This window comes from Leptidea sinapis, chromosome 6 (assembly GCF_905404315.1).
Source record: "Leptidea sinapis chromosome 6, ilLepSina1.1, whole genome shotgun sequence".
Taxonomy (NCBI): Eukaryota; Metazoa; Arthropoda; class Insecta; order Lepidoptera; family Pieridae; genus Leptidea; species Leptidea sinapis.
This window is the reverse complement of record NC_066270.1, coordinates 4,025,757-4,051,800: the sequence shown is the minus strand read 5'-3', so window position 1 is coordinate 4,051,800 and position 26,044 is coordinate 4,025,757. Positions and strand designations below refer to the sequence as shown.

At 34.4% G+C, this 26,044-nt stretch overlaps 1 protein-coding gene and 1 non-coding gene across 7 annotated transcripts in view; one reads left to right on the top strand and one right to left on the bottom strand.

Moving 5' to 3' along the window:
- The window catches only part of LOC126964921 (uncharacterized), a 648,802-nt gene that overhangs the window by 372,256 nt on the left and 250,502 nt on the right, over positions 1-26,044 (bottom strand). The window lies entirely within an intron of this gene.
- Trnas-gga (transfer RNA serine (anticodon GGA)) lies at positions 14,200-14,273 on the top strand. The gene has a single exon. It is a non-coding gene; the product is annotated as a tRNA-Ser (tRNA).

Below are 26,044 nucleotides of genomic sequence, written 5' to 3'. Positions count from 1 at the left end.
GTAGTTGGGATTTAAATTTAAAAAAATGCATATCAGTTATTTAGAAGTTCTTGTACAGGCTCGTTAGCTCAGCGGTTAGAGTCACCCATTTAATTCTAATAGAGGTGGTCGGGGGTTCGAATCCCTCACGAGCTGTTATTTTTTTTTGTAGTTGAGATTTAAATTTAAAATATTTCGTATCGATTATTTAGCAATATATGTACAGGTTCGTTAGCTCAGTGGTTAGAGTCACCCATTTAATTCTAATAGAGGTGGTCGGGGGTTCAAATCCCTCACGAGCTGTTTAATTTTTTTGTTATTTTTAAGACTGATTTTGAAAATGAATACCGTTTATGTAGTAGTATAATTTGAACAGAATCGTTAAGTTTTATATTTAATTATTATTTCCGTTATATTTTATTTATTTCTAATTGAGCCACCTCACCACCACCCCTTGGGGGTCGATCTCTCATGAACTGTTACTTTTTTTTATGAAATAAATAGTAACTTTAATTTGCTGTTTTGTGAAAAAAAATAATTGCCTCATGAGAGAGATATGTTATGAGGGTGAGGATTATGTAGTGAAGACCCGCCTATGTCCTAAGCTTGTCAGAAAAAAAAAAGAATCAGTGTCAATCAAGAATCCTGAACGGCACAGCATTGTAATGGGCAGGGCTTATTAATAACCATCAGCTGAACGTCATGCTCGTCTCGTCCCTTATTTTCATAAAAAGAAAAAAATTCTCCCGAACCCAACAACCTTAGGTAGAATGTCATCCTAATTTGTGAATGATTATTAATTAATTAATTCTAATATCATATTATGCTTAGTGTTAATAAATTCATATGTAACCAATTAGCAATCCGGGTAATATCCGATTCTGGTTTTGCTCGAACTTAACTCGAGAATAAGAGTATCATCAGCGTAGGGTAATACGAATATCTCATTGAAAAAGAAATGGATTTTATTTCAATACCATAAACCAACCAAACCAAATAATCAATCCGATCTATAAATTAAATGTTAAATCTGATCTTTCTTAATCGTAGATTAATATAATGAATTGTTATTATAAAACGTTTAAGATAGCGAAGACACATTGTCTTTCTAAACATAGTTGACAGAAATTGATTCGATATTCCATTCAATAATAAAAAAACACGACCACTTATCAAAATCTTTATCACATGCGTGTTTTTTTATTATTTTATTGTTGAACTTCCGACAGAGATGTCGTGATGTCTCGACCACCCATCGACAAACAGACGGATTTATAGTGCGAGCGCACAGTATTGATCATTGTAAACGGCAATAATTGTCTATAAAAGGGAGTTGCTCTACGTTGAAGGACGATAAAAATGTAAATTATTTTACTGGATGCTTTTGAGTATAAAGTGATTGATCTGTAATTAATTTGGATTCGGCTGTTTTTGAGGATTTGGATTGTCAAAACGTCGGGAGTTTGACAGAATTACAGCTGCTTCACAATCGGTAGGTTTTTGCTGGGGTAAAATAAGTTTAATGTTTTAAGCAATGATTAGTATCACTTTAAACTGTTTGGCCTGATTGAAGGCGTCATAATATATTTCATGATTTAATGTCAGTTCTTAAGTAATATAATTTATAAATATAATTATAAAGTAATTTATAATTATATTTATCTCTTTTGTTTCCTATTAAATGTGAAATCGGTGAATAACCATAAAAAGGCATAAAAGGCATTTATTTTCTCAAAATTAATGCCTTTAGAATTCTTTTTGATGTCATTTCTAATTACTACTATATACTACTACCGCTTCGGAAACAAATGGCGCTCTGAGAGAGAAGAAGCGGCGCAAGAAACTCTCCCAGCATTCTTTTTTAGCGCTCTTTTCAATAAAAATATACAATATTGTACAGTCATTTCTATAATATAATATATTCATAGCAATTAAAATAATCAAACAGGTATGTTTAATTATATAAACTTATTTATTCCTGCAACTTTTCATGCGAAGATGTGCTAAGATTTTTTTTAAGAAATGACCCTAGATTATATCTCGACGCCTATAACGATAACAGTTAATATTATAGCTTTTATTGCTAATAATAATATAGCATGAAATGAAAAAACAAGCTGTTTCCCACGGAAACCCAATTTAAAATAGTTGCGCATACAATTTATGGACATAGTGTTAGTAAATAAACACTAGTTTATATTAATCTAAGAATATTAAAGAATACAAATTAAAACAAATCAAAAAATAAATGAGTATTTATTATTTGGTCACTTCAGATATAGTCTGAAATAATATATATAAGTAGTTGAAAATAATTTTATATCAAAATTAATAATATGTTAAAAATATGCTGCGAATGGAAATGTCTGAAAAATTTCTGTCAAAAATAAACCGAAACCGAAACAGATTTCACGCAGACACTACGTGATCGTGTTTGTAATGAAATAACTTTTATTTTCATGTTAGGTTTATTTATTCAAGAGTGGTGAAATTTTAAGAGATTTTATACCTGCCAACACAATTGTTATGATGTGATAGATATAGTCAAATTAACGATAGCAGTTCTGACTTACGGCTGTTTTCAATAACCTATCTACCCATAGTTTAACATACGGATACATTGCTGTACCCGTTTAATGGCAAGATCTTATCTACAATTACGGCCGTTCCCAATATACTACCTACAGATAGAGATAAATCACTACCTTCTACTGTCAGTAATTAGCTGTCAATAATCTGAAGCTGTCCCAATGTAACCGATAAGTCATTCTTATCGCCTTATACTGGGACGCGTGAATTGCATTTTCCATACAAACTTCTATTGTTGGTAAGCTATAGCTACAGATAAGGTGAGTTACCGTTGATAAGTTTATTGGGACAGAAAAGTCAACGATAGTTACGAGTCCAATGCTATCTGTCAATAGCTTATTGAAATGTAAGTAAGCGTAAAAGGATAGATTTGTATACGTCTAGTAAGTTGAACTAAGGATAGATAGGTTATTGAAAACAGCCGTTAGACTTGATAGTTTCGATTGGTATGTAATATGCGTGCACTGTTTAAAAAAATCAATCTTGAATTTTCATTTAGTTATATGACAGACTTTTTTAAAATTCGCTCGTTTTTTGTTAACATTTAAAACTTAATAAAAAATACTTTTCACTTATTAATTTGATAAGTAAATAACGGTCAAAATCAAACGAACTTACTATAAATGATGAACAATCGCATATCTAATATTTAAGATAAATCCAACATTTTTTGGAACATTAAATGAACCTACACTGAGCTTCACGATATCTGATGAACGTTTGTCACTCGCGAGATAAAGTGATCACCTAGAATCAAGCGAAACGCCTGCTTCCTTATCGGTGTAACATAAGTAAGTACGATCATTTTTGTTCATTATTTTCGAGGTTCTTAATGATTATGTACGACTTTTAGTATATCTTATACTTACTTTTCTTGATAGAAATCACAGTAAGAAATGTTATAACTCCTTAAGGCGCGGTCATACCGCAATATCCACAAAAATTGGTTTCTTAGATAGTCGATTTCAACAAAACGCAATGAAAATATTCCTACCTTCCTCAAAGAAAATTATTAACCGAATAGAATATTTATATATAATTTGAAATATCCAATAAAACATTTGGAAGTTGCTTCCCAAAAATAAACTTTGGAGTCAAAAATCTCCGAATTATTAGCTATAAAAACATTCTTTTTTTAAAGAATTTAATAGATTTAGTACTTTTCTAAAACTTAAAACGAACAATTTTTTAATTTAATATGTGAATTTTGAATAATCAGAAGAAAATCAGTAAAATAAATGCCCATTTTCAGCTTAGCCACATGATCAACACAAATATTGTAGGGTTGGTTGTACCGTTTACAATCCTAGTCCTAGACCGCGCCTTAAGGCGAAGGGTAAACAGAAAACATGCAAGCAAGGTGTTTTTAGACAAGTTTTGTGGTGAAAATATTGGATTTGGAGCTATGAACACTACTTTATCCTGTTACACATACCCTTAAGTCTTACTTATAGGTTGCTAATGCTTATTGTTGGTTAAAGTTAGCACTCCAGAGCTATTATGAACTAGCAGTTTTTTTTGCAGTTAAACAAGTTTTTTCTCGGCATTATGCATTTGTTTAGTATACTACTATCATAAAAGTTGTTCTTATAGATTTTACTTCTTTATGTAGATACATTTATTCAGATTAGTAATCAATAATGAGGATTCTAAGCAATTAAGCAGTTTGCGCCTGTTAAAATGTTACATTTTCGACCCAAGAATTTTGAAAATATTGGCTTTGTTACATCGGAACCGTGAACTCATATCGCTCAAGGTCGCCGGCATTTAGTGTCGCCTTAAGACTGTCGCCTGTTAGATTCTTACCTACGATTGCGACGCTCCGGATATTGGGGGTTCACATAGTGAAAATTGATCGTCATATTATTATTAAATTTTAACATATTTTTGATTGGTAATAATTGTAAGTTGTGGAAGGGTAACCGCATTTAAAAATACTGAAATACACCACATTTACGTGTTGCTTTACGTAAATATGATGTTAAGATTAATATATCACTACATCCTCCCTGATGGTCACTAACGGCCGTTCCCAATATTCAGTCTATCTCTTACTTGAGATAAAAATCGTAACTATCGTTGATTTTTCTGTCCCAATAAACTTATCAACGGTAACTCACTTATCCGTACTCGTTGTCTGTCAATGGGACAACGTATAGCTTACCAGCGATAGAAGTTTGTATGGAAATTGCAATTCACGCGTCGCAACATAAGGCGATAAGAATGACTTATCGGTTTTTTTTGACTTACTCGTGTAAGACATTGACTATTTGACGTTTGAGTGTGTTTGTTGCACCATTTTACATTTTACATATTATATTGTAATTGAAATGATCTGTAAATCTTGATATAAAAGAGTGGCAATGAGTTTCTTGCTACTTCTTCTCATTAGCTCAACCCTTTACGAAGAAGCGGTAGATTCAATAAGAAAAATATTTTATTGTTTTTGACATTCATAAGTGTCATTTTCGTGACCTACTTGAATAAACTGATTTTGATTTGATTTGATTTGGTATATATATATATATTGGGATAGCTTCAGATTATTGATAGCTAATTACTGACAGTAGAAGGTAGTAATTTATCTCTATCTGTTGATAGTCTATTAGGAACGGCCGTAAGTCAACTGTGAGGCGACAGTTTTAGTGCGACTATGTCACTTCTAATGCCTTCTTACTTTCTTCTATGCATTTCAATAGACAATAACAGTAGATACATAATATATGAATTCGAAAACCGACACAAATTGGTTCGTGGCGGGCGAGAATCGAACCGGGGTTTCGTGTCATTAAGTCTGAGGCATTTTAATAACTGAATGAATACTACAATCTTTAATATAAGAAATTCATGGAAAGTATTTTTTTTTTATTATAAGGGCACTTGCGCAAGGATCTAACTAACACTTGACTGCTTCACAGCTGTCATGTCAAAGCCTCGACCCACAGGTTCTAACACGGGACACGTCGTATTTTTTGGTGTAGTTTTTTACCAACAAAACGCAACACCTCACCCTATTATTCCGCCCATCACTACAGATAACCGCAGACGCCACTCAGTTTCATAGCCCGTCCGACTGATTAGTGCCGGGCCACTTATCGACAAACTCGATATCGACAAAGCGACTGCATCGATACTTTATCGTGTTCGCATTTTACGTTCCGTTAAGTTTGCTTATTAATTTCGATTAGAGGTGTTTATTTGATTATCTCATTCTGTTTGGAATGCCGGTATTTTTTATGTTTTTTTTTTTATGGATGGAAGGACGGATATACGTGTTTGCATTCTAAAAGGGTGTGCCGCCATCGCCTTATAGACACTTGATACTGATGGAGGTATATAATAACAATTTTACAGCGTTTAGTATGTGTTATTTTGGATGATATTAACGACTTGAATGCATGGCCATCAGAAGTTTTGTGCAAACCATGATAGACCTTCAGACCGAAACACAAAAAAGGCATACACATTACTGCTTCACGGCAGAAATAGGCGCCGTTGTGGTACACATAATCTAGCCAGTATCTAGTGCAAAGGAGCCTTCCACTGCTAACCTATTTTACCTTGAAAGAAAAAAACAATTATTTTACATTAGAATTAAATCATATTTCTTCTCGCGTACCAACAGTGCGTCTTGCAGCACGTGGTCGCCATTCGAGGACTTTGAGTTTTTAAATTCTCCAAAGCACGTTTTTTTATGATAATAAGGGACGAGACGAGCAGTACGTTCAACCGATGGTTATCAATACGCCCTGCCCATTACAATGCGTGCAGGATTATTGAAAAACCCGAAAATTCTGAGCGGCACCACAACTACGCTCGTCACCTTGAGACATTAAATGTTTAGTCTCATTTGCCCAGTAATTTCACTAGCTACGGCGTACTTCAGACTGAAACACAGTAATATTTACAAATTACTGCTTTACGGCTATCCTGTGCAAAGGAGCCTCCCACTGTAAATAATAATAATTGATACATAAATTAATTACGTCTAATAAGTATTTTATGCGGCGTACAACGAAGCGATCACGTGTGACTAATTCGCATTAGTAGTAATTAATACGAATTATACGGTACGGAACCATTCGTATGGACTCATTAGCCGGCCATTACTGACGGACCGACGGACATGCGGCGCCTTGCAGGCTCCAATTACCTGAGCTGTGTTTAGTGTTCAGATATGGAAGCTGTCATAACAACTATTCAACCGATTTTGATCGTTTGGTTGGCAAGTGGATTAGAACTGGTAATGAGTTTTACACAGCGTAAAAAATTATTTTAGTTGCTTAAGACGTAATACGTGTAATATAAACCCAATAACCGACATAGTCCAAATGATTGCGTAACTGAAGTGGCAGTGGGCAGGGCACATAGTTCGACGGACAGACAGGTCAGTAAAGACCTCGAATGGCGAACACGTACCGGAAGACGCAGTGTTGGTAGGCCCCTGACAAGATGGACCGATGATCTGGTCAAGATCGTTGGAATACGTTGGATGAGGGTAGCGCAGGATCGATCGTCGTGGAAATCATTGGGGGAGGCCTTTGTCCAGCAGTGGACGTCTTCTGACGATGATATCTCGACTTGCGTCGACACTCTGGCTCCTTCTCATGTCCAAGTTACGTTAGTTGGTGCTGGACTGCCGATGACAACAAGCGTCGCAAATATGTTGGTCTCAGTGAGTCTTACATCATTGTGTCGTTTGGTGTCGAAACACTTGGCCCGGGGGGCACAGATGCGCGGAGAATGTGCAAAATACTGTCTTCGTGCCTCAAAACGACTACTGGAAACCCAAGCGCTGGTTGAAATTGCCGGATGAAATTGCCGTTTTTGCGTACTTGCTACTTTAATTATTAATTAATTATTAAGTAACGAATACGGCTATACGGGCTTGAACCTTTTGCCTATCTAATAATGGACGAAGAAACCAAAAAAAACGAATGTCGCAAACGTTAGAAAATTTTAGGAACCAACTTCACCCTGTTACTTTTGTGTTACAGTGATGCGCGCGTATCAAAATTTCACTCTCGTCATTTTTACATAACGCGCCTAAAGAAGTATAACTTCAAAACGTTGGTGACTATATTTAATAACATAATAGTAGTTTCAAGACACAGTGGTCTAATACAGTGAGTGAGGAAAGCGGATTATATTACCGTGTTTGTGGTTAGCTTGTGTTATAGAGGGCTGATCGCATTAGCCCATATGCCGTGAAGATATCTCTTAGTAATGAACTCAATATCTATGCCCTATAGCTTCAATCTCTAAGATTTTTTTTATGGAATAGGAGGACAAACGAGCTTACGGGTCACCTGGTGTTAAGTGATCACCGCCGCCCACATTCTCTTGTAACACCAGAGGAATCACATTAGCGTTGCCGGCCTTTAAGGAAGGTGTACGCGCTTTTTTGGAAGGTACCCATGTCTTATCGTCCCGGAAACACCGCACAATGAAGCTCATTCCACAGCTTTGTAGTACGAGGGAGAAAGCTCCTTGAAAACCGCACTGTGGAGGACCGACACACATCCATGAACACTCCAGTATGGTTTAGGTTCTTCCAGCCAATGTAGATTGCACAGGTCGGATTCACTGAAGCCAATTTTTGCTAGGTGTCCTTTAAGTTTGCAGCTAGAAAGGAAACCTGTGACGTTTCGTACTTAATTCTTGCTTAAGCTTATGCAAAGCAATGTCAAAGAGCAGCTTAGCTTGTCTATACCCTGATAAAAAGAGCCAATGATAAGCTGCTTTGCAGATTTTCGATCCTTCATGACTCTATGGATTACGATTTCTCCGACACCACAGAAGGGTTCAAGTCCAGTGAACGTAGAAGTAGCTCCTTTCTTCGATAACCTATCGATCATTTTATCTTATATCTTTAAACGAGCAATTGTTGTATATATATAATCTGAAACTCGGAAACGGCTGCAACGATTTTCATAAATTTAGTTTACTTGCAGGGGATTTCGGGGGCGCCAAATCGATCTAGCTAGGTTTCAATTTTAAAAAATGTAGTTTTATCCGTGTTTTAATGATAAACAGCTACAATAACATTAGAATATGAAGGTAAATTTCGCCACTATATACAAGACTATAATAGCTCAGATGGGACATTTGGTGATGAGGAAAGCAGAAGACCCCGGTTTGAATCCAGATGTCCTATTAGTTTTTTTTTATTCAAGTTTTGTATATTCTTAAAAATCCGAGCAAGGTTTGGTCGTCCGGATATATATTATAATTTTCCAAAAACTTCCGATTCAGAACAAACAATTAAATAAAAACGTCGACGACCTGTATAGCCGAGTGGTTAGCGATCCTACCTACTAAGCTAGAGGCCCCGGGTTCGAATCCCGGTAGGTGCAAGCATTTATATGATGAATATGGATGTTTGTTTCCGAGTCATGGATGTTTATATGTATTTATGTATGTTTAAGTAAGTATATTGTATTAAATATATCATTGTCTTGTAACCCATAACACAGGCTATATATATGCGTAACTTGGGGCAAGATAATTTGTGTAAAAAGTGTGTCAATATTATTATTATTATAAAAAACATATACATTATAACTCAAAAACATCTACCAAAAAACCTTCGATGTCATTATTTCACCATACAAATGATTTGAGTTTTCTTTAGTGTTAATTCCGCCAATATTTGTCTTTAAACAATTCGACACGTGTTTCGCCTCTACACAAGGCATCCTCAGGACGTGTTGTCTCGCCAAAATCTGGCACGAGACTCAAATCATTTGTATAATTATGGATTTCCGCAAAGTAACGCCTACTTCAATAAATAATTTCACCATTCAAGTTTGTTTCCGAGTCATGGATGTATCAATGTATTTATGTATGTTTAAGAAAGTATTTTGTATTAAATATATCATTGTCTTGTAACCCATAACACAGGCTATATATGCTTAACTTGAGGCAAGATAATTTGTGTGAAAAGTGTATCAATATTATTATTATTATTCAAAAGCAGTAGAATGAGAATCTTAACTGAATATTGAGCTTGTCTTAGCATCATAAATAAAGAATACACTAAACAACAAAGCCAAAATCTTTTATGGAAAAACCTTATGCAATATATTCTACATTATTCTTAAAATACCTTTTTTAACCTGTCCCTCAAGTTGACATTGACAAAGTGAAAAATCTTGTACAGAGATCAGCGTGCGTGAAAATGAACTGAAAAGTATATATATTTATAAATGACTTAGGATTAATATATTAGATTTTCCTTTGGACTGGAAATAAAAGGCTTGGTAATGGAAATTGGGGCATTTTTGATTTACAATAATAATATATTCTTAATTTGTCATTATATTTGGCTAATAGACAATCTTTGTGGGTAAACTGTGTACAAAAAGATTAGGTTATGCCACAGAGAAGCGAGAGGTACTTACGTATTATATTATTAAAATTATAGATAAGAATTTAAAAAAAATGACCGAGTTTTGCTAGAAATAATATTGAGATTAATAAGATACTCAATAAAATAAAAGTAGAAATATTAATGACGTTAAGCCTTTATAACCGCCACCGCGTCGCTTGAATTTTAGTTTTTTTTTTATTACGTGTTACCACTATTTCCTGAGAAGTGACGTCATAATCGGCCACCGTGAAACACAAGAGCGTTTTCGCGAATAATTCAAAGTACAGTCATTCGACAGCTCATTATTTTGCCGAAATAATTTTTTTTAGAGAATCATGCTTAATGTAAGAATTTATGATAAAAATATTGATTAGAAGTAGTTCTTAAACATGACATATGTATCTGTTTTATATCTATGAACTAGCTGTCAGATACGGTTGTCGTTCTGTTTTTAAATTACAACTTTTCAGAATTGGTCTCCGCTGCGTTCCAACCAGATCCCCACTACCTAAGAACAATAGCCTTTTTATTACGGAAAATTTATGTGTGGCATCTTGACAATCACAACGCCCACATGGGCGTCCTATTAGTTGCCACACTTTGCGACTACGCCTGCGGTATCTAGTTGGAGCGCAGCGACAACAGCAGACCAATCCTTAATCTAAGTGTTCAAACAATGCTACCAATATAGATAAAGATCAGATCAAAAAGTATCTATATAACATACCTACACCAATTGAACATACATACAGATCCTATCGTATCGCCAACCATAGAAATCATCTATATATGCGTCATGGTTTTTCACTTTTCAGATACCCTAACTCCCGTTATAAAAATAAAAAAAAAAATTAAATGTTAGTGTTTGCAAACCAAAAAAGACTTAGTAAATTTAATTTAATTTAATGAGCAAATTTTAATTAAATTTCACACACCATAAGATGTTAATTATTATAACCATATGATAACCATGAATTATTGAATACAAATATATAAATAATGTTTAAACCAGCAATAGGTCAGCACTGATACCTTCCCCAGGGGCCGAATCCTAATTAATGAAAAGTATCAAATAACGGAAAGTTACGGTAGAAAATATCGATAAATTGTTAACCCTTAGTCTCGAAAACAGAGGCAGGTCAACTAATATACACAATGAAGTGTCCAGTTTCAATTATAATTTAGCGTCCGGAGTAAACCAATTTTATCCGGATTATACCGGTTACATCTTAAATTGCGTTCAACTTTACTTTTAATACGAGAGCTACGGACCAAGCACAGGCATATAGTAACGTGGTTGTTTATTTATTTATTTATTTAGATAGTTACACCAACAACACATCATTATAAAATTAAAATTTTAGCAAGTACACAAGGGCTAGTACAATATGACATGTCTTTATAGGTGTAAACAACATTTACAATAGTGCGAATAGAATAACAAAGTTGAACAATTAAACATAATAAAATTAAAGAAATAAAGAGTTCAACAAAAATGATGATATTAAATTGTTTAAATACATTTCTACTTTAAAAAAAGAGATTTATAAAATTTATAACTATACAACAATGCAATAATTTACTTCTTATATTTAACTTACATAACTAAGATCTTAATACTTTAATGCAGTCGCTTTTAAATTTATTGATATATGTCATATGAAAAATATATTGTTTATTAGTATATAATGAAATAGTGTATAATATGAGCGAGAGACACAGGCGAACACGATAAGGGAACCGAGAGTGTCTTGTGGTCAATGCACATGCGATTCATACCACGATTTTCATTAACCTTGCGAAGAAAATAACTAAAAGAATAAAGTGAAATGTGTTAGAGCTATAAAATCTTTTTCTTTTATCAAAAATCACGTTAAATTAAGAATACTTCGTCTACATGTATACGTGTTGATTTTTTTATTGCATGCTGGCCAAACATTTGACTACGAAGAGTTTTTAAAATCCATTTTACATTGATGTGTGGTTCAATTGACCGATATGTTTTACTTCGTTCGTTAAAAAGGAATTTTTTCCCGATTTACGTATATACTAACCAATAAATACGTACATTTTTGAAGTATATTAAAAGAAAGAATTTCTATACTAAAGGGAAAACTGTGGTTACTTTTATAATAACATTTAAATGATATTTTTAATTCAAATTATACCATAAACAATCAATAATTTTGTGGGCGCTATATGCCCACTGCGCCTGGAGAACCAGCCGTAAGCCAGTTATGGTTTAAATTAAAGTCTGATGAAAGCTATAACATATAACATGCATATAACATATGAAAAGCCCAAAAAAAAACAGTTGATTAAGTTTAATTTTAAACATTTAATTTCGACACTGAGACTTCATTACTCCACATCAAATAAAAATTATCTCAGTCCACCAAAAATTGTTGTATTCATTTTAAATAAATGAATATTCCTTCATTTTTTAAATAATTCCTTCATTTTTGAAATTTTACCAAATGACGCCTAACATTAACGTTGAATCGTGTTTCGTGAATTTAAATAAAGTTATAAAACCAACACATGGGGATAATATGAATAAAAAATTACAGCGAGCTGCATTGACTTCTGAAAGCAACACTTCGAGGGTAAAAGTTTGACGCCGGCAGCAAACTTCGCAGACACGACAGCTGAGCTGGAAACAGCCTGTTACTACTTGTTATTGGATTTCCAAATAGAGCCTCCCCTTCTATCTAATCTACTATCACATTACGGCTAGATAAATCTCCAATTATATTCTGCATATTCAAATTCAAATATTTTTATTCACAATAGGATGTGAAATCACTTATTGAAAGTCAAAAAAACTACCACCCATTCCAAAATGAATGCCTCAGGCCTGAGAAGAATGGGCGCAACAAACTCAGCGGTATTTTTTTTTCTTCAAAAATATGTTTTACAATTAAAGTAACATTTACAAAGTAACAAATTAACATTGTACAATTAAACTTATTATTTAATAGCCTGAGGGCGGTCGCTCCATTCCCAATCTGTGGTATCAGTAAGAAAGTCATTTATGTTATAGTAACCTTTACCACACAAGCGTTTTTTATATATACTACATAGGTAGTCATAACATTATCTTGATCATTCAAATTCAGAATAGTTTTTTTAAAGGTTATAATTTCGTGTTAGGGAAAATTAATTATTGCAGTTTATTCCTTTCAGAAATTATTAAGTAATTTAAGGCGACCTCTGTTTGGAAATCTTAAATAAGTTTAATATAGGACATTAAAACCTTCCGCCTAGGTCTGAAGGTTTTAATATCAGACCTAGGCGGAACGTGTGACATAAAAGACCTAGGCGGACGTTTCAAGAAAAAAAAAGGCCAGGTCAAGAGTACCCTAAACCGGAGAGCATGTATGAAAGGAATAATGAAAGTGGACGAAGCGAAACAAGTATGAAAGGATCGTAGCAAGTGGAAAGAAGTGATCTCTGCCTACCCCTACGGGAAAGAGGCGTGATTATAATATGTAGGTATGTATTAAAACCTTCCTTTGGATATCAAAGAATATTTTTTATTATGTATTTAATCTTCAACGTCGTTTTCAACGTTCTTCTACCATTCCAAGAGTTCACTCTTTGACACCACGTCCTTCTTAAAATTTCTACCTACAACCACTGCCAGAAAATATTAGTTAATTACCCGCTGATTTATAATAATAATAATAATCTTCATTTGGAAAAAGTGCCACCAAATTTTTTACGAATAAAATAGATACAATAGATGAACAATTAATATTATATGAAGAAAAGAAAAAATAATAATACAAATGTTAAAAAACAATAAAGAAAGATATAATAATGCTATAAAACTTGGAAGGATTATTTAATTACTTAGAATAGAATAGTAGAACAAACGGAGGCAGCAGCGCGATTCGCAAAATGGAATGTTCTCAGCAAACGTTAGGACGTATCTTCCAAACACAGATATTATGCAATTTTTACTAATGCATTAGTACACAAATGAAATTTGAAAAACAAAATTTTATGAACGATGCGGGACGCGAACCCACGACCTCTGGCGTTCCGTGCGTTTGTGTATTAATCCTAGAAGTGAGTGTAATCACTTTAAAAACATAACAAATTGTTTAGATTTACAAGAGCGACATCTCAAGTCAATTTCTAATATGCAAATATTGGGGTTTAGCACTTTATCAACTGTAAATTAGATCCTGTAGATGAAGCCACAACCTGAGAGTTGAACAAAGTATACAAGATTTTATGACGATACGTCACTTGAACGGTTAGCTCAGTTGGTTAGAGCACTGGCTCGGAACGCCAGAGGTCGTGGGTTCGAGTCCCGCATCGTTCATAAAATTTTGTTTTTCAAATTTTATTTGTGTATTAATCCTAGAAGTGAGTCACTTTAAAAACGTAACAAACTGATATTATGAAATTCCTAGATTTTTTTTATCGTGGCAGTAATGTGTGATAAAATTATTATGACATTTAAATATTTATCGCATCCTCTATCCAACAATTTTTTTTTAATATACCCTCAAATATAATTCGCCTATCCACCAGTGAAATATCACTGGGTTTAGTAAATAAGGAATAACATGAGTTTGAATTTAATTTAAGTTAAACTACAAACTAACACAATCACGTCGAAACTATGGAACAACTGATAATCGATAATGAACAAATCAAGTCCATGTTATCGTGCCAATATAACATGGACTTGATTTGTTCATTATCGATTGGACTTGATTGTAAGATAGTGAGTATTATAGATTTATGAGGAAACTACCAATATCTTAATCACCGAGTTGTTTCGTTACAAATGTTACAAATTCATGTTCATAATAATAGCTGGCTATCGGATTATTGCAGAATGATAAACTAAACTGATTTATAATTTGTTTCTAGTATTTGATAAGTCTTATAAGGCCTTTGTCTGAAATACTGAAGATTTGATAAGTTCGAGCTTTTAGGAGTAAAAGCATCCGGTCATTTCCAGTAGGAGACTTTTTGCACAGGAACACGTCTAGGATACCCTCCTATCCTATCCCTCGGTATTGCAAAATTTGTAAATGAACCACTTTGCTGATAATTCATTTAAAATCATAAAAACAGTTAAGTTTTTATTTGCATGAAAAAGATTATATGACAATTGGTGGACTGTCAGTGTCTAATAGAATAGTAACAGTTACTTAGCAAATGTATGTTCAAGCGAAATTCGACCTACTCGTTTATTACGACTGTAGGAAAATAACATTAAGGTGGGTCACGGTTCAATTTTGTCGATAGTACAAAAGCGGTGCCTTTTTCTTCCGTGAAACAGTAGGGTGCAAGCATTATTGGTTTTGGGTTTGAAGAGTGCTGTAGATAGTGAAATTACTGGGCTGGTAAGGCTTAACATCTTATGTCTCAAAATTATGAGTTTTTGGTTTTTCAAGATGCCTGACTTTCAATAGGCAAGGCATATTTACGTCAGGACAACTACTTGGTCGTCTCATCTCTTTTCTCAAAAAAAAAAACTTATACTTTAGTATCTATCAGATAACGTATAAGCCGCTTTAAGTAGGTAGTGAAATGAATTATACAATTTACTTTTTGTTAGCATCAGTCGTATGGTTATAGTGCTACAATAAAATTTCATTTTCATTCACCCAGAAGATTGCGCTGCGATAGAATTCTAAGAACTTATTCGATTCGATCACCTTAGACGATTTTTTTTGCGTAGAGTTAATATTCAGATAGGTATCTATCTGAATATCAATCATCTGATAGATACCTATCTGAATATTAAGTCTAAAATTGTTCACCTACCCTATCATCTTTAACTACTCTCACTTTCCTTTTAAAATCATCCTCCCACCTTCTAATCTGTCTTCCTTTCCTTCGTTTCCCGTCCCTTAGATACCATTCTGTCACGGTCTTTTTCCATATCTCTTTCTTTTTCTGAATAGTATTCCTAATTAAATATTTATATAATCAAAATAGTTTGAAGTGGTTTGGCGGTGGATAAACCTGCCCGAGATTCGGGGTTGCTATTCTGCACGGCTGCTAGTTTTAATAAAATGGGGTTGTGGATCCCCTTGAGGCGACGTGCACCAATGCACCCCTGTGTGCGAGCGGCGAAAGGAACCGACATCTGGTTACCCAACACGCAAACTCCAGTGGGAAATATAAATTTGTACGCAATTATTTATGCACGTGGAAAAGAGTAGTAGTAAAAAACTGTATTGCAAATACTTTGCTTACTTTCCTTCAATTAAAACACGACTGAGTGTAGAAAGTTGAAAATTTTGAAAGGAGATTTTCTTATGACATAACTATGTATCCCCCAAAAAAGAATTTTTTGGAAATTTCATCTTCAGGTGGCATGGTTAGCTTTGCATGATTGTTTATATAGGGCCTTAAAACCTTCCTTTGCGATATCAAAGAAGATTTTTTTATTTAATCTTTAACGTCGTTTTCAAAATTCTAGGTACCATTCCAAGAGTTCACTCTCTGACAATCTACCACGTCCTTCTAATTATTTCTACCTCCAACCACTGCCAGAAAATATTAGTTCCTTGTCCGCTGATTTTAAATAAATAATACCCTCTTATTAGAGGATTATATTTAATCCGCCCATCCACTAGTAAAATATCACAGGGTTTAGTAAATAAGGAATAACATGAGTTTGAATTTAATTTAGGTTAAACTACAAACTAACACAATCACGCCAAACTGTATTGTAAATACTTTGATGTTTTCATAAAGGTACATGTTATGGATAAGCTTTATCCAAATGATTTGAGTTCTCATTAGTGTTAATGCTACCAATATTTGTCTTAAAACAATTCGATACGTGATTCGCCTCTACACGAGGCATCCTCAGGACGTGTTGGCTCGCCATAATCTGGCACTGAAATAATTATGGATTTCCGCAAAGTAATGGCTACTTCAATAATTTTTTTTATTAGCTTTGTCAAAAGAAGAAAACCAAATTTGAAATGGCGGCTTGTAGTTACATACTTGCAAGTGCAGCAGTATAGTAAGCAAAATCATTTTAATAAAAGGGTACGTCTTTAATTCCGCTCTTTGGTTGACCTAAACATTTTTTATTATTAATTTACTACTGATTATTGTTATACGCTGTAGTAACACGTGTGTACAGATAGCAATAGTAAATAAAAGTAAGCGACGTCATTAAAGATTCGGCCTTTAATATGATCTACAAAAGGCACCGGTAACGCCTAAAGCCTATTAACGCGTTAAAAACAGTATTAAAATATTCCATGCTTTAAATGAGTGGCTCAAATGGCTATATTAACAGTAAATGCCGTTGATAATAGAGCAGCGACAATCGACATTTACTGTTTCGACAACAGGACGTTCAGCATATGGTAATTGATACGCCCTGCTTATTACAATACAATGCCGCTCAGGATTATTGAAAAAAATCCAAAAATTCTGAGCGGCAATACAATTGCGCTAGACACCTTGCTCCACCCTTCAGAAAAAAACACAGTAATGCTTACACATTACTGCTTCACGACAGAAATAGGCGCCATTATGGTAGCCATAATCTAGCCTGCATCCGGTGCAAAGGAGCTACCCACTGGCTAACGGTTTTGTGATCAAGGTAGGAAAAAAACAATTTGGTAAGTATCTAGATGTGTGGCTAAAATTATTTTGTAGTTGCATTGATAATTCGTTTTTCAAATTTAAATTATTGTTCCATTTGCGATAATACTGCTACGTGTTTAAAGATTGAATGTTCTGGTAGGTATATTGCAAAATGTCTAATAAGTTTATGTTCTGCAACATGAAAGCAACTGCAAAATATAACTAGGTGCCAGTATTAAGAACAGCTACAATGTAGAAGTATGTGGTTGTGAAATAGAATTATCAGTAATGTCCGCTAGAACAACGGCAGTCATTAAATTCTATTGTTTGAAACAACACGAAGCACTTCTCTGCGATACACACGGCTAGTATGTTTGACAAACTTATTATTTTAATATTATAGATTACTTCTCTTCTCTTTTATTAGTGCGATGCGAATAGAAATCAAAGAATTAAGAGTTACAAAATTTATTTACTAAAATTAATGGTTATACAAAAAAAAATGAATAACACAAAAAAAATACAAAAAAAGCGTGAATTTTCTCAAATACAAGTTATCTCAACTTGAATATACAAATATTTTAAATATTAATCTTAATGCAGTTGCTCCAGACGATAATTTTGAAATAAATATAGTCTATGTCCTGGTCCTGTCATATTTTTTTTGTTGTTATATTTATATGTTCAGTTAATTTAAAGTAATGTACCTATTGGTCATGATGACCAACTTCGAATAAATTCAGTTGTACATAATTAGAATCAATATATAATAATAATATTCCACCTACTGTTATCTTATTAACTTAAACTATTTCAGTGTGGCCAGTACAGGTTGCTTGGAAGAAATTGCCTTTAAGCGGTAAGGCCACCTATTGTTTATTTTATATACTTTAAAATAAATATAACATATTTAATTTTTTTGTGGAGTGCAATAAAGGTATATTTCATTTGGGAGACCTCCTAGTCATAACCAATGTAGCACAGCACCGATAGGACAGAACCAGCTCTTGCGTCCCGTAATCCCAGCGACGTACATCTACGTCTCTCACTTTCACCACACCACTAAGGCCTCCGACATTGTTCAGTACTTGGTGGAGAAGACAAGGTTCCGGTTGGGGGTCGAAAAGTTGGTGACGCGTCACGCAGTAGACTTCAACTCTTTGTTGTTCGCGTCCCGACGGAACGACCTTCCTGGACGTGCAGCTGTGGCCGAAGGGGGTCGTGTTCCAAAGTATCGCGGACGGCGCCGACCGCCGAAAGCTACCGAACCCGCCCCTCACATCGCCGCGAAAATGTGACGTAGATTTAAGTTATATATCATATGTATGTTAGACTATAAGGTATTTATTTTATGGGCCTTGTAGCCTGAAATAAATGAATTATTATTATTATTATTTCATTTCATCAATATATTGGACGCAGATGCTAACAGATACATTGAAAAATGATGCGAGTATTGAATAACAACCAATATATTGTGCATTTGGAATAAAATTATAATAACAGCATCGATGTTAATATTACCAATCATTACGTTATTATAGGTGTGAGTTGATATAAACATTTGAACAAGATCGTCGTATTTAATCGTATAACAATATATTTATTTCATATTTAATAGAACTTAATTCAAGATAAGTTCGCTGATCCACCGCGCCGTATTTTCGTAATCTACCATGCGTGAAATGTATCGTGCTTATTCAAATCAACACAAGAGTGAATTGAGATATCATGCAAATACGTCATTGTATGCAGATCATCATAATAAGGGCTTCGAGCAATACAGAACATGTAATGATAATGTGATAGAGGGGATTAATACAGATGTTACTATGATATGTACAGTTTATGTGGGGCATTTATATTAACTAGCTCAGCTTTGGCTCACTTAGGTATCTACTAGTAGTGAATCGCCCCGGGGGTTCAGAAACAGATTGACAGTAATTTACACTGCCTGGTCTTGTTCAACAAATGTAAATAGTAGAATGGTAAACGAGACTTCTTGTGTCTTCTACCGCATTTATCACGGGGAGTGTTCCGAAGAGCTGTTTAACCTGATTCCTGCCGCCGAATTCCACCTTCGCACGACACGCCACAAATTAGGATAGCATCCACACCATCTGGATGTGGCGGTCCTCCACAGTGCGGTTTTCAAGAAGCTTTCTTCCTCGTACTACTAAGCTGTGGAATGAGCTTCCTTGTGCGGTGTTTCCGGGACAATACGACATGGGTACCTTCAAAAAAAGCGCGTACACCTTCCTTATAGGCCGGCAACGCTCTTGTGATTCCTCTGGTATTGCAAGAGAATGTGGGCGGCGGTGATCACTTAACACCAGGTGACCCGTACGCTCGTATGTCCTCCTATTCCATAAATAAAATTAAAAAAAAACAGGCCATATACGAATATCATATAAATTTTTTAATATCCAATTATATCTACGACTAGCTGACACGGCAAAAGTGAAAGCCATATAAATTATTTTTTGACATAGACCGTTTCTTTGACATTGCAACATGACATAATTTTTCTAAAATAAAAGATTTTGTCTAAAATAAACGTAGCCTGTGTTACTCCTTATTACATCAGCTACCTGCCAGTAAAATTCCCGTCCAAAATCGATCCTGCCATTTCAGAGATTAGCCGGAACACACAGACAGACAAAAATTGTAAAAAAATGTTATTTAGGTGTATGTACCGTATATATATTCATATACATGTAGTAAAAACGGTTATTTCAATATTACAAATAGACACTCCAATCTTATTTATAGGTATATATGCTGTGAAACATACAGAAAGGTGTTTTTCTGATATCTGTAAAAAGTTTCCTAACTTTAAAAGGAGGTTTTACTCAGTGTTGCGATTTGTCTAGTAGTGGTCTATTCGTATAAAGACAATCCGTGACACTAGATTGAATGCACAAAATAGCAAATGTGGATGGAAGTGTAGGTAGAGATAATGGGAATCAAAATGAAAAGAGACTGTATGGAAGAGTTGATGCGTTTTTAAGAAGTCACGAAAGCTGAATTAGTAGATAGATCATGAGTCAAGATATGGCATGGGTAGTAGACAGATTATGTACTGGCATTTGTCCTAATTTCCTGGCTCCTTTCATTCGCAACTACCAATTCATGCAACATTCCCATTTCTTGGTACTCTTCTGGGATCTTTTCAATGCGTTGATACGGCCGAATTCGCCGTTCCCAAGGAACTTTTATTGAAGAACAGCGAAACCAATACTGTGGAAATAATTTATTTGGACGGTGTTTCTAAGTACACCTAACTAGAAGGCCGACGGACGCTGTTATATTACCAGTAGGTGAATAAACTCGTTTGTCCACTTATACCATACAACAAAGCCTTCTAAACTCTAAATTTGTTCATTCAATCTATTTCAATTTCTTCTCTCTACATGACACAACCTATCAATGATTTATGCTACAAAAATTAAGAAGGCAATAACAATTTAAAACTGCAGGATATTTACCAGATTCTGTTCATAAATTCAAATTTATGTACTGTCCTCTCAAACATCTTAGTTCAATGTTACGCACTTCACATTCACTTTGAAAATCCCAGCCTAAGCACTTGAAAGACAAAAGGTTTAACAATCCATTGTGCAGGTTGGACCCCGCTTTTCGAAGAGGTTTTACAACCGAAAGTTTCGAGCGAAGGACCCGCTGCGTTTAGTAGCTTTGTTTTTTAAGAGTATCACTATTATTCTCATTGTTTCATAAGGTTTGTATTATTAATTTGATGCTTTATAAATTGCAGCTGTATTCGACGAAAGATGTGGACGTTAGGTTCAAATTAAATGCATTATTCCATTGCTTTTAGGTAATATTTCTAGAGTATCTATGTTTATTACGCATCAAAGTAGATTTGAATACAAAGCTTGTCATAAATTTACCTTGACAACTAGGCATAAGACATATTTCTTACAATTTATTAAGAAAACTTTATATTTGGCAGATATATTTCTTTATTCATAACATACTGATGTTATTATTTGCAATATAAATAGTCTCTGTCTGTCAGGTTTAAACACAAATGGGTACTTTTTAATGAAAAGTTCAAGTTAAAATACCTACAGTACTCGAACGATTTAAATATTTTACGATAGCCAAATGTAATGTCGACAAACGTCGCCATTGAATATCTCCAAAAAACATCTGTCAAACAGGTGATTTAATTCAAACGAATTGCCTTCAGACAGGATATGAAGAAAAAACTGAATATTCATATTGGTTTGAAGCTAGACTTGCGCATACGCTGTCCCGCCCTGCTCGCTGATTGGCTGGACGATTTAATATTAGCCAATCGCGTTGTGGCGGCGAACAGAGTGTATAATTTTGGCGTAATTAGTCACGCATCAGAGTCTCTATCGTAAATTGCTATTTCTGTACGTTATATTCAACTGTCTACAACATTTGACGATATCATTTCGTATGTGATAGAATTCTTAGATCGTATCTTTGCTTCTTATATCCAATTCGTAGATTTCCACATTATCTATGTTTAATAATATCTCTTTACAATTAGTATTAGATTTACATCTTGATACACTTTGTTTTTAGCTGAAAAGTTATTGAAATTTTATTTATTAGCTTACAAAATTTGTTTATGGCCAAGAAAACCTTACTAAGGGGTTTTGTAATATGTATAGATTGTCAGAAAAATATCAAACTCACTTGATGTTAGAATCACCTTCACCCAGTTCAGTAGCCAGAAGACTCAAAAGGTTTCATACTATGTCGGTAATAATAATTTCATACACAAATACGACAAAATCCTTTCGTTTTTCAGATTTCATGATTTAATAGTGTGGAATCACTCCCGATCATTACATCATTAACCAAGTAGACTTCAGGCTCTCTCGCAAGCTACTAAAACTCCCACACCAAAGATTACGTAAATTAACCCATGTTATAACGGGTCACGGACCTTTTAACAAACATCTGTTTTGTTTAGTTGTCACTGACAGCCCGCTGTGCAGAGCCTGCATGGAGGCAGAAGAGACGGCCGCACACATCATTCTGGAGTGTAGGAGTGTAACCACTTACTGGGCTAAACACCAGGGGTCACCGAGGACTCTCCCTGAGGTCATGGGTGACATCAGAGGTTTGATTAACTACCTTGAGGAGCTGGGATGGCAAGATTAGCCGACCACCTCACCACGCAAAATAGGCGCGCCATAGTCGTCGAGTTGCGGATAGTAGCCCGTGATAACTTATATATACATCATTAACCTTAACTTTGAGTAGGTTTACCTATTGGGGAGGGTAACAAACGTAATATAATTAGCAGGGTCTTATGTTATTTGTTACCAGAGGTTGATTTTCTCATCGTAATATTATAATAAACATATATCAGTACATGGTCCTTTATGTGCCGAAATAATAATTCGGAATAAAACTAGATACGAAATAGGAATCTAGAATTCTCTGCGGAGATTGGCACTGAACTTAGCAGCACGCAGGTACATTTAGAGTTTCTCAACCATAGCTTTTACCTGGTTTCCGTTTTCTTTTTATCTTCCCTTGCATGTTGCAGCAGCTGATACTTATTATGAGGCAGTATGGCCGAAGCATTGAAGTTTATTCATAAAACATTATCCTAACCCGATTATAAAAATTCTAGCAACTGCATTGTATTTTTCATTTACCCCTATTACAATTTCTACCACCCGATTTTTAGATAACGCTCCGTCAGTTTAGCTATTGATTTTTAAACTAAAGTTGATAGAGCTAGATCGCCAGCTATAAATAGATAAAGGAAACAGTTATTCCAATGCAATATGGCGCCATATTGTTGTGTTTATTATCCATAAATCATTTTACGTCAATACATAAACATTGCGGGGATCGTTCCCGTAACGTTCGGGATACACTTTTTGTAAACGGTTATTTTAGAACGGGACAAGTTATGATTAGAACGTATTTAATAACCCACTCGAAAATTTGGGGACTGTTCTTGTTTTTTGTTCTCGTATTTGGTTCGTATTATTTTTAAGTAGGTACCTTTTTAGCGCTAAATTTTTTTTATAAAAGTGGGTTTTGGTGAAAATGTCTATTCAAAAAGTAGGAGAAGAGCACCATGCCCTATGATCTCTTTTACATTAGAGGAAAAGCATCGGATTTTTCAACTGTTCTACTCCGGTCTATGGCATTTGATTTCCTAATGGGAATACAGTAGATTGTGACTTATGATTTTTATTTCAATCTTTAGTAAAAAACTATTTGAATTTGATTGGTTGTGTTATTGACCGCCTGCTGTTTAACCTTTTTCTACTATTTTTAACGCCCTTTAGTATTTTTTCTTACTGCAGTGGACTGCTACATTAGTGCGCGGATATTCGTGTTACATTGGCGCTATAAAAACATCGTATACGGGTATTCCCGATGTTCTTGTTTACATTGGAGGAAATGTAAGGAAGTTAATTGAGGAAGTAGGTACTGGCATTGTTTTGAATCTCTGTAAAATTTGTAATAAATTTTTTTTATGGAAAAAGAGGACCCGGTGTTAAGTGATCACCGCCGCCCATATTCTCGTGCAACACCAGAGGAATCACAGGTGCGTTGCCGGCTTAAGGAAGGTGTACGCGCTTTTTTTGAAGGTGTATGTAATATGTATCGTCCTGGAAATACCGCACAAGGAAGCTCATTTCACAGCTTTGTGGTACGTGGAAGAGAGCTCCTTGAAGACCGCAATGTGGAGGATCGCCACACATCCAGATTGTGGGGATGATATCCTATTTTAGGCGTATGAATATTGCGAGTATTTACTATTTGCAAAACGTTAGAAAATCTCAAAGTCTGGACTACAACTGAAGTGGCGAAGAACACAAGCGAATATTGTCGTAATACAACCCTTAGATTCGCGCCAACTAACCGACATTACCACCATAATAATTCGTCATGGCCCGAATACTGTTCAATCTGCCGAACTTGTCACATTGCTTGCCACATTTGTCGCGATAGTCGCGAAGCCCCAGCTTTTGAGGTCAATTCAGTGATAATATTTATTAACTATCTCAAAAGTTGCGTATTTAGAAACAAATGTAAATTCCATGCATGAGGTTCTAAGGTGTACGTCCCTGCTTAAATACCTAACACACATGTGTCATTCATAAATCAAAGTGTCAATCCGTATTATATCTAACTCGAGGACGTGTGTACACTGTATTGTGACTGCGACATGTATAATTAGGTACGTGACCTTCCAAGTCACAAGCTGTAGCGGGAGCAACTATAGTCGCCTACTAGTCATACTATTTTGATTAGTTTGTTCTCTATTTGAAGTGGGAACTTTTTAGGTGCGTTGTTGGCTGGTTGCGGCTGTCACGCTCGGCTATGAAACGCTCATTTGGATTGGAGCTACAACAAATGGTATAGTATTCTCTACGACTGCTATCAATAGGTCGCTTTAGTAGGTCCTCACTAAAAATCAGTTCTGAAATTGGGGTTATCCTATATTCAATCCCAAATTTGCTAAAAAATAATGATCAACAAAGTCAGTTGTGCATAAATTTTATCGATGGTACAACAGCAATTTAATCCATATTATATCCAACTAGAAGACGTGTGTACACTGTATTATGACTGCGACATGTTTAATTAGACTCGTTAAGTTATAAGCTGTAGCGATAGCGATTTGATTGTATTAATGAAAAGCAATACTTTCATTTGATTTATTAATAGCCGTAAAGAGTTAAAAACAAAATAAGACGTAATAAAATTTGATGTTATTTATAACTGTTATTTTGAATTATCACATAATAAATAGCATCGACTATTTCTTATGTGATCTTCTATATCTTTTATTCGAATAATTCGGTCTTGTACTTACTACAAAATTATTATTAAAAGAGGTTCTAATTTGAGTATTTCATCTACGAAGTACATATTTGAAATTCACATTTTTATTGAAATGAAAAATTAATGAAAATAAAGTTTGACGAATGCTTAAAGTAATACTTAACTGCTTAATAGTCATATATAAATAGAAAACATTTTTGTGAATAATCAAAAAATTATAACAACTGCTAAATGCTTTCTTTCCAATTAGCTTCCGTTTATTTCAATAACTGATATTTAGGAACAATACCAAAGTAATGTTTATTAATATTTAAATAAAAAAATTAAATAATAGTAAAACAAAAATAATTTAGCTTAAGACAGTTTTTACTATAATTATTTATATAATTATTTAATAAGTTTAAAAAAATATGCTTATGAATGTCAATAGTTATATATATATTACTATTTACTAATTTGGAAAGAAAATAATCAATGACAAATGAAAATAATTATGACAATTTTTAATGAAATTTTCTAAATATGTATGTGAATTAATGAGTTATTACTAACACTATTTTGTAAGTTCGCAAACAGTACTAACAAATATGGATGTATGGATGAATCCGAAAAAAATGAAAAAATAAATGTTAATCGCTACCCGCCTCTGACTTGTGTCACTAAACCACTTCTGAGATTAAATCTTGAATAGGTGACAGCTACTCT